This window comes from Crinia signifera, chromosome 19, assembly GCF_055691185.1.
Source record: "Crinia signifera chromosome 19, ASM5569118v1, whole genome shotgun sequence".
Classification (NCBI taxonomy): Eukaryota; Metazoa; Chordata; class Amphibia; order Anura; family Myobatrachidae; genus Crinia; species Crinia signifera.
The window spans coordinates 25,598,198-25,613,826 of NC_139226.1; positions in this window are offsets into that span (position 1 = coordinate 25,598,198).

Below are 15,629 nucleotides of genomic sequence, written 5' to 3' on the forward strand. Positions count from 1 at the left end.
CGTGATTTTTGCCACTGACCAACCAATCTCCTTACAATGGCCTATATATAGCAAGACAGCCAACTCGTCATCATCCTCCTTCAGACCTACTACCTCACGCCATTCTAACCAGCTCCGCCATTCCTGATTGTATGCCGACCATGTATTCGGGGCCAAGGATTCCCTGATGAGCTGATCGACTACCCGTCCAGCAGAGCCCAGAGCCGACTCAGGAACCCGGTCCCCTCCCCGTCCGCCTCTGGTGCCAACTCCCGAAAACGCTCCCACTGTGAACGAGATAAAGCATCCGCAATGCCGTTAGAGACACCGGGAACGTGCCTAGCCACAACCCACAAATTCAAAGCCAGACATTCCAATACCAACTGCTGCAAAATAGTGACCACTGACGGTGAAGATGCCGACAATTGGTTAATAGCCATGACAACACCCAAATTATCGCAGTGAAAACAAATCTTCCTATTGCGGAATAACTTCCCCCAAACCACTACTGCTACCAAGATAGGAAACAACTCCAACAACGCCAAGTTTTTTAACCATGCCTCTCTGCACCCAAGACTCCGGCCACCGGCCTACACACCAATGTCCCTGGCAATATGCCCCGAACCCACCACTCCCGGCCGCGTCTGTGAAAAGGTCTAGCTCAGTAGCGACGCATGTGTCAGACATCCACAAAGCTCTGCCGTTAAAAGCTTCCAAAAAGGTTGCCCACACCCGCAAGTCCCCTTTCAACTCACTCCCTAATCTGACAAAATGATGAGGAAGAACCACCCCTGCTGTCGCTGATGCCAGCCTCCTGCTGAAAATGCGGCCCATAGGCATAATGCGACACGCAAAATTCAATTTGCCCAGCAAGGATTGCAATTCCCGCAATCTAATCTTCTTCAACGGCAATGCCCTCCCTACCTCGGCCTTCAAACCCAGCAATTTCTCCTCGGGCAAGCGGCACTCCATATTCTCGGTATCAATGACAATACCCAAAAAACTGATCACAGTCGCAGGGCCCTCCGTCTTACCTGGAGCAAGCGGGACCCCAAAGTCTGCCGACACCCTTTCAACAGTCCTCAACAATACGTCACATACTCCGGTCCCCCCAGGACCGATACATAAGAAGTCATCTAGGTAATGAATAACTGAACTACACCCAGAGACATCCTTAACCACCCACTCCAAAAAAGAACTAAAAGCCTCAAAATAAGCACATGACAAAGAACAACCCATCGGTAAACAACGATCAACAAAAAATTCCCCGTCCCAACAACAACCCAACAAACGCAAACTGGTTGGGTGAACCGGCAGCAAACGGAATGCCGATTCAATATCCGTCTTTGCCAATCTGGCCCCTTTCCCAAACCGCTTCACCCACTGAACAGCCGCGTCAAACGATGTATAAACCACCGAGCATATGTCAGGGTCAATGCCATCATTGACCGACGCCCCTTTTGGAAAAGATAAATGGTGTATAAGACGAAACTTGTTCGCCTCCTTTTTTGGCACCACCCCCAATGGAGAGACTATCAAATCTGGCCATGGTGCCGACCCAAAAGGTCCAGCCATACGACCCAGCTGCACCTCCTTACGCAGTTTATCCTGCACCACCTCTGGATGCTCCCTTGCAGACTTCAAATTCCTCCTCAAGCCCCCTGAAACCTGCACGTCGGAAGGTATCTTAAAACCTTCCCTAAACCCCTCCTCCAACAACACGGCTGTCTGCTGGTCAGGATACCTACGCAGATAGCCCAGCATCCTTTCCAGCCGAACCGGTGTCTCCCCCTTTTGAATTACCGTCCCGTGACTTCCCTCTGAAGCATTTATTTGCACCATGGGTCCCTCCACACGAGGAACATTCATGTTTAAATTTGCATTTTGCCCCAAAACGACATGACCCGTCATTAAAGGCAAAGCAGAGTCCCTTCTGCATGGCCGTCCCATTTGTGGCCTCCCTCGGCCCCCCCCCCCGTCCCCACGAAAGGGCTGCCCACTTTTTGTGGGAGCCGTCACCTTTAACCATAAAGCAATATCCTTATGGTCCCAACGTATGTTAGGGCGAACAGCCTTCCTCTGCCTAAACTGCTCATCGTACCTGAGCCAAGCCAAGCCCCCATACACACGGTATGCCTCTCCTATCGCATCCATGTAACAAAACAAGCCTGAACAATTGTCAGGTGCCTTCTCCCCAATCACACTGGCTAAAATAGCAAATGCTTGGAGCCAGTTCGTGAATGACCGCGGTATCAGCCGATACCGCCGCCGTTCCTCCTCCTCCTTCTTCTCCTCCTTACGGGGCCTATCCAGATTAAAACGCTCTAAAGGGAGCAATGAAAATATATCAACGTATTCCCCTTTCCAAATCTTCTCCCTCACCTCCTGCTTCAGGTGGGCCCCCAATGGCCCCTCAAAGCATACATACACCTCCCCTTTTGCAGTGTCACTGAGCCTACCACTCTCCTCCTGCATCCCAACACTGCCCCCTTCTGCCCCTGCACTACTGCTACTTTGCTCACCGCCGGATACCGGCACCCCGCTGCTCACCGGCACCCCACTGCTAACCGGCACCCCACTGCTAACCGGCACACTATTACTGACTGGCACACTAATGGTAGCTGGTGTGCCCGAATTCTGCGGCGCCCATGCTGCCGCCGGGGACGGCCCCGCCCCCTGCCGCAAACCTACCAACCAATCTGCAAAACCACTCAATAATTCAGTAAAGCCCCTACTCATTTCCCCTTGGAGGGCTAACCCTCCCCCCCTGACTCTGTGCTAAAGCATTAACAGACATAGAGACAGACTCACCAGGCTGCCTGGGGGCTGTGAACCCAGCAGCCGCAGGTCCAGTGTCCTGACGAGACCCAGCCAATGAAGAGGGACCAGGTATTTCTCCATCATCTGCTGACGCTGTCATCTCTCTTCTCCTGTCCTCCCGACCCTCAGGTATAGCACCAGCCGGCGTGACCTCGTTGGAGGCGGAGCCAGCTGTGCGTCTCTCGCTCCGTGTACCAGGCCTGCGGTCCTCAGCCTGTACTTCTGCCCCCCTGGCACGACTTACCCCGCGCTGGGCAGCAGCATGCCCCGCATGCCCCGCCGCTCCAGGTCCAGTACCACGCACCGCCGGATCTTCTTGCACGTGGGGGGGGGGTCCCCCCCGCGCAGAGGGTTCCGCCTGCTGGTTGGATTCCTCCCAGACCTGGTCCTGCGGGCGGAAGGTGCCCGGCCCGCAGCCTGGCCTGGAGGGTCCCTGACGGGGCTCCTTGAACGGCGCTGAACCCTGGGGGACACAGATGGGCTGAAGCGCTCCGGAGGCCTGGACCTCCGAGGCCGTGCGCCCGCTGGAGCAGCCTCCTGCGTTGCTGCTCCCAGTCCCCCCAGCAGACCTGACATCTGCTGCTGCAGCCACTCAGCCCCTCTGGTGCCTGCTGCCTCCCTGAGGGCAGCCAGCGCCGCAGATACCTCAGCATCAGCGTTTGGGGAAGCCATGGGAGATGCAGTGCTGCTTAGCTGTTGAGAACATCTCCCAGTGACCCCTATTTCCTGCCTGAACCCTGCTTATATACCCCTCCAACACCCCGTTAAGCCCCTCCCCCTATGACCCTCTCCTTAAGCACTCCTCCTATGACAAACTGCTAGTCAGCTCCCTACAAACCCTGTCAGGGGAGCCTACCCCCAGGCTTTGCCTCCAGTCCGGCTCCTACAATACGTGTGTATGGAGATGTGGCTGTGATACCAGCCAGTGCCTCCCCAGCCATTACCTCACCGCACCTCACTGTAACCACTCGTGTGTATGTAGACGTGGCTCGGATACCAGCCAGTGCCTCCCCATTAATTACCTCACCGCACCTCACTGTAACCATACGTGTGTATGTAGATGTGGCTGTGATACCAGCCAGTGCCTCCCCAGCCATTTCCCCACCGCACTTCACTGTAACCACTCGTGTGTATGTAGACGTGGCTCTGATACCAGCCAGTGCCTCCCCAGCCATTACCGCACTTCACTGTAACCACTCGTGTGTATGTAGACGTGGCTCTGATACCAGCCAGGGCCTCCCCAGCCATTACCTCACCGCACCTCACTGTAACCACTCGTGTGTATGTAGACGTGGCTCTGATACCAGCCAGTGCCTCCCCAGCCATTACCTCACCGCACCTCACTGTAACCACTCGTGTGTATGTAGACGTGGCTCTGATACCAGCCAGTGCCTCCCCAGCCATTACCTCACCGCACCTCACTGTAACCACTCGTGTGTATGTAGATGTGGCTGTGATACCAGCCAGGGCCTCCCCAGCCATTACCCCACCGCACCTCACTGTAACCACTCGTGTGTATGTAGACGTGGCTCTGATACCAGCCAGTGCCTTCCCAGCCATTACCCCACCGCACTTCACTGTAACCACTCGTGTGTATGTAGACGTGGCTCTGATACAGGCCAGTGCCTCCTCAGACATTACCTCACCGCACCTCACTGTAAGCACTCGTGTGTCTGTAGACGTGGCTGTGATACCAGCCAGTGCCTCCCAAGCCATTACCCCACCGCACTTCACTGTAACCACTCGTGTGTATGTAGACGTGGCTCTGATACCAGCCAGGGCCTCCCCAGCCATTACCTCACCGCACCTCACTGTAACCACTCGTGTGTATGTAGACATGGCTCTGATACCAGCCAGGGCCTCCCCAGCCATTACCTCACCGCACCTCACTGTAAGCACTCGTGTGTATGTAGACGTGGCTCTGATACCAGCCAGGGCCTCCCCAGCCATTACCTCACCGCACCTCACTGTAACCACTCGTGTGTATGTAGACGTGGCTCGGATACCAACCAGGGCCTCCCCAGCCATTACCTCACCGCACCTCACTGTAACCACTCGTGTGTATTTAGACGTGGCTCTGATACCAGCCAGGGCCTCCCCAGCCATTACCTCACCGCACCTCACTGTAAGCACTCGTGTGTATGTAGACGTGGCTCGGATACCAGCCAGGGCCTCCCCAGCCATTACCTCACCGCACCTCACTGTAACCACTCGTGTGTATGTAGACGTGGCTCTGATACCAGCCAGGGCCTCCCCAGCCATCCAGCCATTAACTCACCGCACCTCACTGTAACCACTCGTGTGTATGTAGACGTGGCTCTGATACCAGCCAGGGCCTCCCCAGCCATTACCTCACCGCACCTCACTGTAAGCACTCGTGTGTATGTAGACGTGGCTCGGATACCAGCCAGTGCCTCCACAGCCATTACCTCACCGCACCTCACTGTAAGCACTCGTGTGTATGTAGACGTGGCTCGGATACCAGCCAGTGCTTCCCCAGCCATTACCTCACCGCACCTCACTGTAACCACACGTGTGTATGGAGATGTGGCTCTGATACCAGCCAGTGCCTCCCCAGCCATTACCTCACCGCACCTCACTGTAACCACTCGTGTGAATGTAGATGTGGCTCTGATACCAGCCAGTGCCTCCCCAGCCATTACCTCACCGCACCTCACTGTAACCACTCGTGTGTATGTAGACGTGGCTCTGATACCAGCCAGTGCCTCCCCAGCCATTACCCCACCGCACTTCACTGTAACCACTCGTGTGTATGTAGATGTGGCTCTGATACCGGCCAGTGCCTCCCCAGCCATTACCCCACCGCACTTCACTGTAACCACTCGTGTGTATGTAGATGTGGCTCTGATACCAGCCAGTGCCTCCCCAGCCATTACCTCACCGCACCTCACTGTAAGCACTCGTGTGTATGTAGACGTGGCTCGGATACCAGCCAGTGCCTCCACAGCCATTACCTCACCGCACCTCACTGTAACCACTCGTGTGTATGTAGACGTGGCTCTGATACCAGCAAGTGCCTCCCCAGCCATTACCCCACCGCACTTCACTGTAACCACTCGTGTGTATGTAGATGTGGCTCTGATACCGGCCAGTGCCTCCCCAGCCATTACCCCACCGCACTTCACTGTAACAACTCGTGTGTATGTAGACGTGGCTCTGATACCTTTATACAAAACGGGGGGGTATGAGATAATCTGCGCCCACAGACCGCAGCACTGAAAAACGCCAGGGACTACCAATCCCAAAGAACAATCCAGGAAGTACACAGGGGCGAATACACTTGCGCTGTCTGGGATCAATATTCTACTGCTTGCCAAATGAGTAGTACTTCACCACAAAATGGAAAGACAGAAGAGGGGCATAGGCAAAGGGTCAAGATAATTAAATCCGGGGGTGTCGCCCCCTGCAACTGACCTCTCTGCTGTGCCCTATAGGCATGTAAAGGTATCTTTAATCCACACGGTATTCAATCTCTAATTTTCAATTGGATCAGAGCTCACCTTATAGTGGTGCCCTATGGGCATGGAAAGGTTTCTTTTCCTGTCCCTTCAGTTCGGAATGGTCCAAATCATCACCAGTCTCAGGTCAATGAAAAAAGGTGCTTTTATTCCAATCACGAACAAATAACAATAACAAATCAGTATTTAAAAAGGGAGTTTAAAAAAGGCACTGGATGGGATCCAACGGAACTTGGTCCGATCACCTCCACCTCACCCGGGTTTGGAGAAGAAGGTGAGTGTCTGAAGATGGAAAAAATGACACTGGAATTCCAAACAGGTGCCTGGGCTCAGTTCCTCCAGCCAACGCGTTTCGGGCCTCACCTAGGGCCCTTTTTCAAGGTATGGAGGAAGGAGAGTAGGTACAGGTATATATACCTGTCTTAATTAGCATAAAAACAAGTTGCAGTAAAAACCAGTTCTGGATCCAATACAAAGATATTCCTATATAATACAATACGCCAGTGCTGATCGCTAGTATTCAATTAATACAGTAAGACAGAGCAAATATACATACATTTAACACCAATAACCATATAGCCTTAAGCCCATAGTGATTATGAAGTTAATGTCCGTTTGCCAGTTTTTCTAGTTTTCTTTCTTCGCAATTACATGCGAGCGCCGGATGTGACATATCGCTACTTCACCACATCCCATCAAGCGGCCGGATATGACGTTCCGTTGTCAATGGAACGCAAGGCGGAAGAGATCTGATGTTATTCTTCCGTCTCAATGAAGCGCACCACGCATTGATCAGCTGCCTGGAACGCAAACGGAAGTGATATGATGGTATTCTTCCGTTTATTGCCGGACATGCTCTGCTCATATTCAGCGTCTCCATCACCATGGTAACGCTTGCGCGTTAGAAACAATAGATGTTGTCATTTGAAAGAGACATAAAAAAGAAAACAGGCTGTTAATAATCACGCAGTTTTTAGGCACATAGACATAACCTATACATCCATAGAAGTATATTATACGTGGGCAAACAATTACAGAAAGCATTTTAACTCGAAGTCTACGTTAATCCCTCTAGGTTCGAGGGTCTTTAACTCATAGATAGATTTTTCATTTCGAGTTGTGACAATCTCAAGTCTCTATTATTAACCCGCCAGTGGGTTTTCACTGTGCGGATCCCACAGAATGATTTAAGTTGTGCTATGTCACATCCATGCAGATGTTTAAAGTGGGCTGACACGTTATGGGATTCAAGACCCTTTTTTATATTGCGGACGTGTTCAGCCATCCTTACTTTAAGGACCCGCTTCGTTTTGCCCACATATTGCTTAGAACAATTACATTCCAACAAGTAAATACAGTAATTACTGTTACAAGAAATAAATTCATCTATACTGTAGGTTTTGCCTGTAGCTTTAGATTGGTATTCATGGATTACAGAAGTAGGGCTTTTACATAAACGGCAAAGGCTGCAAGTGCCACACCGATAAAATCCCTTTGATTTAATGGGATTGTAGGGTGCTGGAGTGTTTATGGCACTGCTGACTATTTTGTCCTTTAAGTTTCTTGCCCTTCTGTAAACAAATTTCGGATTGCTGTTAATGTATTTTTTCAGGAGGGGGTCGTTCGTAAGAATTTGCCAGTGCCTCTTAATTATACTTTCCAATTGTTTATACTGGCTAGTGTATTGAGTGATAAAGGCTACATCCATATTACTCTCTTTAGATCTTTGTGATATGGGATGTCCCTCTCTCCCAGAGAGAAGGGCTCTGCCTCTATTTTTTGCCTTAGTAACCATGGATCCATCATATCCTTTACTTAAAAATTGATCCTCCAGACCCTGTGCCTGGACATCATATATTTCCAGATCAGTACAATTACGGCTGATCCGCTGAAATTGGCTGTTGGGCACACTTTTTAGCCAATTAAGATGGTGGTTGCTATCGGCCCCTATAAAAGAGTTGCAATCCGTTGCCTTAATGAAATTTTTAGACTTCAGTATGTCACCTTCCACATAAAATGTGACGTCCAAAAAATCAATAGATTGTTTGCTTACATTAAATGACAATTTAATATTATATTGGTTGTCATTAAGATGGTCACAAAACAGTTTTAACGATTCATTGTCCCCCTGCCACACCATCACCACGTCGTCAATGTAGCGACGCCAGAGCACCAGACTGGCACCATATGGATGTCCTGTCCATACAGATTGTGCCTCCCACCATGCCATAAATAAATTGGCATAGCTTGGTGCCAGTCTGGTGCCCATAGCGGTGCCCGTGAGTTGCAGGTAATAAGTGTCCTCGAACCAAAAGTAATTATTAGTAAGGATGAGGGAGATCCCATCCAACACAAATTTCTTTTTGTCATCAGAGACTTCCTCTTTTTCAAGAAAGTATGCCACCGCTTTTAAACCCAATTCGTGGCTGATAATAGTATATAATGAAGTCACATCTGAGGTTACCAGAGTAAAATCTGGTTGCCACACCACCTCCTTCATAATATCCAGGGTGGCTATGGTATCCTTCAGATATGACTTGTTAGCCTGTGCTAGAGGCTGTAATATGTTGTCCAGATAGTGGGATAGGTTTGACAGTATGGAATTGGTGCCTGCCACAATAGGGCGGCCAGGTGGCTTCTCTTGGCACTTATGCACCTTAGGTAAAATGTATATTACCGGCTTAGATGGATTGTCAATGCGAATATACTCTTTCACCTTTTCATCAATCACCCCTTTGCTGGTATACAATTGCAAGAATACATCTAATTTCTTTGCTATTGTTTCAGTGGGGTCACCCCTTAGTTTTTTGTATGTGGACCTATCTTCCAGCTGTCTAATGATCTCCCCATTATAATCTGTGGTGTTAAGGATAACAATACTGCCCCCTTTGTCAGCGGGTTTCACTACAATATCCGCATTCTCTTTGAGGGATTTTATTGCCATTCTCTCATTTTTAGTAGTGTTGGTTCTTTTATTAAATTTAAATTCACTTTTCTCGAGGTCTTCTTTGACCAAACGCTCAAAGGTTTCCACGAAGCATCCCTTCTTATGCTTCGGGAAAAATGTGGATTTCTTTCGAAATACTGAGAAATTCTCATTGCTGGATTCAGAAATTGGGGGATCTACATTTTCTTTATCCTCAAAAAATCTTTTTAATGTCAGTTTCCTGATAAATTTCTGTAGATCAATGAAGACCTCGAAATCATTTATTTTATTGTCCGGGGCGAATTTAAGTCCCTTTTCCAGGATCTTTTTCTCATCCTCACTGAGGGTATAATCACTAAGGTTGTAAATTTTATTTTTCCCCAGGGATTCCTCCGAGGGATTAATTTCACTATCATCTGGTTCCGCTAATAAATTTTTCTGTTTTTCTTTCTTTTTTTCTTTTCTAGCGGTTCTTGAGGCCTCTGATTTACCAGAGCCTCTTTTACCCCTCTTTTTCTTTTTAATGATAGTGATAGGGGGCACTACCACCTGTTTGATGGATGTTCGCCTCTCTCTAAAAAATGATGTTGATCCTTATTCCTATTTTGTGGGGTTCCTTCATAATGATAGGGGTTCCTCTTATTGGTTGGATTGTCCCCCCGATTGTTAAAACGCCAATCATTAGTCTCGCCTCTCTCGTGATAAGGGCGATATCTCCCCCTATTGTGCGGTGTATAAGGGCCACTATACTCCTGTTTGTTTTTATATCTGGGAGGTGACCCTTGGTTCCTCATCTGATAAGGAGGGGCTCTATAATTGGGTCTGGAGTGATATGTTGTTTTAACTACATTTCTCCTGTGATTGAATTTAGGGGTGGATTTGATAGTCTCTATGGGAGGTTCCCTAGGGACAATCAATTTTTTTGTATGGTTGTGTTGGGTACCAGCTTTATAATCCTCAACATCCCTTAGGTATTTTTTCTTCTTTTTATTCCTAAGGTCCCTCTCATTTTTTTCTATTTTATTAGTGATCCTCTCCTCTATTTCTTTATATTCTTTAGTTTTAGAATGGGGATCTACCAACGATTTGTATGCTGAGATTTCCTCCTCATTTGTTTTGAGTTCCTTATTTTTATATCTAATTATTAGTTCCATAAGTTTCAAAGAGCAGGAGTCTAGGATATTCAGCCATTCCTTTTTAAAGTCTTCTGACTCTGTTTCAAAGGAGGGAGACTTATCGATACGTAAACCTCTGGGTATTAGTCTCTCAGAGCAGTATTTTTCTAGGGAGGTTATCTCCCACCAAAGTCTCCCCTCTTTCAACAGGGCTTTCTCCAATTTGAACATGGCTCCCTCCATGTTTTCATCAATTAGATCACAACCCTCATTGACATTAAACATGTCTTTCACCAAAATGCATCTTTGTCCAGCTATGCCAATTTATTTATGGCATGGTGGGAGGCACAATCTGTATGGACAGGACATCCATATGGTGCCAGTCTGGTGCTCTGGCGTCGCTACATTGACGACGTGGTGATGGTGTGGCAGGGGGACAATGAATCGTTAAAACTGTTTTGTGACCATCTTAATGACAACCAATATAATATTAAATTGTCATTTAATGTAAGCAAACAATCTATTGATTTTTTGGACGTCACATTTTATGTGGAAGGTGACATACTGAAGTCTAAAAATTTCATTAAGGCAACGGATTGCAACTCTTTTATAGGGGCCGATAGCAACCACCATCTTAATTGGCTAAAAAGTGTGCCCAACAGCCAATTTCAGCGGATCAGCCGTAATTGTACTGATCTGGAAATATATGATGTCCAGGCACAGGGTCTGGAGGATCAATTTTTAAGTAAAGGATATGATGGATCCATGGTTACTAAGGCAAAAAATAGAGGCAGAGCCCTTCTCTCTGGGAGAGAGGGACATCCCATATCACAAAGATCTAAAGAGAGTAATATGGATGTAGCCTTTATCACTCAATACACTAGCCAGTATAAACAATTGGAAAGTATAATTAAGAGGCACTGGCAAATTCTTACGAACGACCCCCTCCTGAAAAAATACATTAACAGCAATCCGAAATTTGTTTACAGAAGGGCAAGAAACTTAAAGGACAAAATAGTCAGCAGTGCCATAAACACTCCAGCACCCTACAATCCCATTAAATCAAAGGGATTTTATCGGTGTGGCACTTGCAGCCTTTGCCGTTTATGTAAAAGCCCTACTTCTGTAATCCATGAATACCAATCTAAAGCTACAGGCAAAACCTACAGTATAGATGAATTTATTTCTTGTAACAGTAATTACTGTATTTACTTGTTGGAATGTAATTGTTCTAAGCAATATGTGGGCAAAACGAAGCGGGTCCTTAAAGTAAGGATGGCTGAACACGTCCGCAATATAAAAAAGGGTCTTGAATCCCATAACGTGTCAGCCCACTTTAAACATCTGCATGGATGTGACATAGCACAACTTAAATCATTCTGTGGGATCCGCACAGTGAAAACCCACTGGCGGGTTAATAATAGAGACTTGAGATTGTCACAACTCGAAATGAAAAATCTATCTATGAGTTAAAGACCCTCGAACCTAGAGGGATTAACGTAGACTTCGAGTTAAAATGCTTTCTGTAATTGTTTGCCCACGTATAATATACTTCTATGGATGTATAGGTTATGTCTATGTGCCTAAAAACTGCGTGATTATTAACAGCCTGTTTTCTTTTTTATGTCTCTTTCAAATGACAACATCTATTGTTTCTAACGCGCAAGCGTTACCATGGTGATGGAGACGCTGAATATGAGCAGAGCATGTCCGGCAATAAACGGAAGAATACCATCATATCACTTCCGTTTGCGTTCCAGGCAGCTGATCAATGCGTGGTGCGCTTCATTGAGACGGAAGAATAACATCAGATCTCTTCCGCCTTGCGTTCCATTGACAACGGAACGTCATATCCGGCCGCTTGATGGGATGTGGTGAAGTAGCGATATGTCACATCCGGCGCTCGCATGTAATTGCGAAGAAAGAAAACTAGAAAAACTGGCAAACGGACATTAACTTCATAATCACTATGGGCTTAAGGCTATATGGTTATTGGTGTTAAATGTATGTATATTTGCTCTGTCTTACTGTATTAATTGAATACTAGCGATCAGCACTGGCGTATTGTATTATATAGGAATATTTTTGTATTGGATCCAGAACTGGTTTTTACTGCAACTTGTTTTTATGCTAATTAAGACAGGTATATATACCTGTACCTACTCTCCTTCCTCCATACCTTGAAAAAGGGCCCTAGGTGAGGCCCGAAACGCGTTGGCTGGAGGAACTGAGCCCAGGCACCTGTTTGGAATTCCAGTGTCATTTTTTCCATCTTCAGACACTCACCTTCTTCTCCAAACCCGGGTGAGGTGGAGGTGATCGGACCAAGTTCCGTTGGATCCCATCCAGTGCCTTTTTTAAACTCCCTTTTTAAATACTGATTTTTTATTGTTATTTGTTCGTGATTGGAATAAAAGCACCTTTTTTCATTGACCTGAGACTGGTGATGATTTGGACCATTCCGAACTGAAGGGACAGGAAAAGAAACCTTTCCATGCCCATAGGGCACCACTATAAGGTGAGCTCTGATCCAATTGAAAATTAGAGATTGAATACCGTGTGGATTAAAGATACCTTTACATGCCTATAGGGCACAGCAGAGAGGTCAGTTGCAGGGGGCGACACCCCCGGATTTAATTATCTTGACCCTTTGCCTATGCCCCTCTTCTGTCTTTCCATTTTGTGGTGAAGTACTACTCATTTGGCAAGCAGTAGAATATTGATCCCAGACAGCGCAAGTGTAATCGCCCCTGTGTACTTCCTGGATTGTTCTTTGGGATTGGTAGTCCCTGGCGTTTTTCAGTGCTGCGGTCTGTGGGCGCAGATTATCTCATACCCCCCCGTTTTGTATAAAAGTGTTGTTACCATTTTTTGGATATCTGCTGCCTAAATAATGTTTGCCCATAGGGGACAAAGATGCATTTTGGTGAAAGACATGTTTAATGTCAATGAGGGTTGTGATCTAATTGATGAAAACATGGAGGGAGCCATGTTCAAATTGGAGAAAGCCCTGTTGAAAGAGGGGAGACTTTGGTGGGAGATAACCTCCCTAGAAAAATACTGCTCTGAGAGACTAATACCCAGAGGTTTACGTATCGATAAGTCTCCCTCCTTTGAAACAGAGTCAGAAGACTTTAAAAAGGAATGGCTGAATATCCTAGACTCCTGCTCTTTGAAACTTATGGAACTAATAATTAGATATAAAAATAAGGAACTCAAAACAAATGAGGAGGAAATCTCAGCATACAAATCGTTGGTAGATCCCCATTCTAAAACTAAAGAATATAAAGAAATAGAGGAGAGGATCACTAATAAAATAGAAAAAAATGAGAGGGACCTTAGGAATAAAAAGAAGAAAAAATACCTAAGGGATGTTGAGGATTATAAAGCTGGTACCCAACACAACCATACAAAAAAATTGATTGTCCCTAGGGAACCTCCCATAGAGACTATCAAATCCACCCCTAAATTCAATCACAGGAGAAATGTAGTTAAAACAACATATCACTCCAGACCCAATTATAGAGCCCCTCCTTATCAGATGAGGAACCAAGGGTCACCTCCCAGATATAAAAACAAACAGGAGTATAGTGGCCCTTATACACCGCACAATAGGGGGAGATATCGCCCTTATCACGAGAGAGGCGAGACTAATGATTGGCGTTTTAACAATCGGGGGGACAATCCAACCAATAAGAGGAACCCCTATCATTATGAAGGAACCCCACAAAATAGGAATAAGGATCAACATCATTTTTTAGAGAGAGGCGAACATCCATCAAACAGGTGGTAGTGCCCCCTATCACTATCATTAAAAAGAAAAAGAGGGGTAAAAGAGGCTCTGGTAAATCAGAGGCCTCAAGAACCGCTAGAAAAGAAAAAAAGAAAGAAAAACAGAAAAATTTATTAGCGGAACCAGATGATAGTGAAATTAATCCCTCGGAGGAATCCCTGGGGAAAAATAAAATTTACAACCTTAGTGATTATACCCTCAGTGAGGATGAGAAAAAGATCCTGGAAAAGGGACTTAAATTCGCCCCGGACAATAAAATAAATGATTTCGAGGTCTTCATTGATCTACAGAAATTTATCAGGAAACTGACATTAAAAAGATTTTTTGAGGATAAAGAAAATGTAGATCCCCCAATTTCTGAATCCAGCAATGAGAATTTCTCAGTATTTCGAAAGAAATCCACATTTTTCCCGAAGCATAAGAAGGGATGCTTCGTGGAAACCTTTGAGCGTTTGGTCAAAGAAGACCTCGAGAAAAGTGAATTTAAATTTAATAAAAGAACCAACACTACTAAAAATGAGAGAATGGCAATAAAATCCCTCAAAGAGAATGCGGATATTGTAGTGAAACCCGCTGACAAAGGGGGCAGTATTGTTATCCTTAACACCACAGATTATAATGGGGAGATCATTAGACAGCTGGAAGATAGGTCCACATACAAAAAACTAAGGGGTGACCCCACTGAAACAATAGCAAAGAAATTAGATGTATTCTTGCAATTGTATACCAGCAAAGGGGTGATTGATGAAAAGGTGAAAGAGTATATTCGCATTGACAATCCATCTAAGCCGGTAATATACATTTTACCTAAGGTGCATAAGTGCCAAGAGAAGCCACCTGGCCGCCCTATTGTGGCAGGCACCAATTCCATACTGTCAAACCTATCCCACTATCTGGACAACATATTACAGCCTCTAGCACAGGCTAACAAGTCATATCTGAAGGATACCATAGCCACCCTGGATATTATGAAGGAGGTGGTGTGGCAACCAGATTTTACTCTGGTAACCTCAGATGTGACTTCATTATATACTATTATCAGCCACGAATTGGGTTTAAAAGCGGTGGCATACTTTCTTGAAAAAGAGGAAGTCTCTGATGACAAAAAGAAATTTGTGTTGGATGGGATCTCCCTCATCCTTACTAATAATTACTTTTGGTTCGAGGACACTTATTACCTGCAACTCACGGGCACCGCTATGGGCACCAGACTGGCACCAAGCTATGCCAATTTATTTATGGCATGGTGGGAGGCACAATCTGTATGGACAGGACATCCATATGGTGCCAGTCTGGTGCTCTGGCGTCGCTACATTGACGACGTGGTGATGGTGTGGCAGGGGGACAATGAATCGTTAAAACTGTTTTGTGACCATCTTAATGACAACCAATATAATATTAAATTGTCATTTAATGTAAGCAAACAATCTATTGATTTTTTGGACGTCACATTTTATGTGGAAGGTGACATACTGAAGTCTAAAAATTTCATTAAGGCAACGGATTGCAACTCTTTT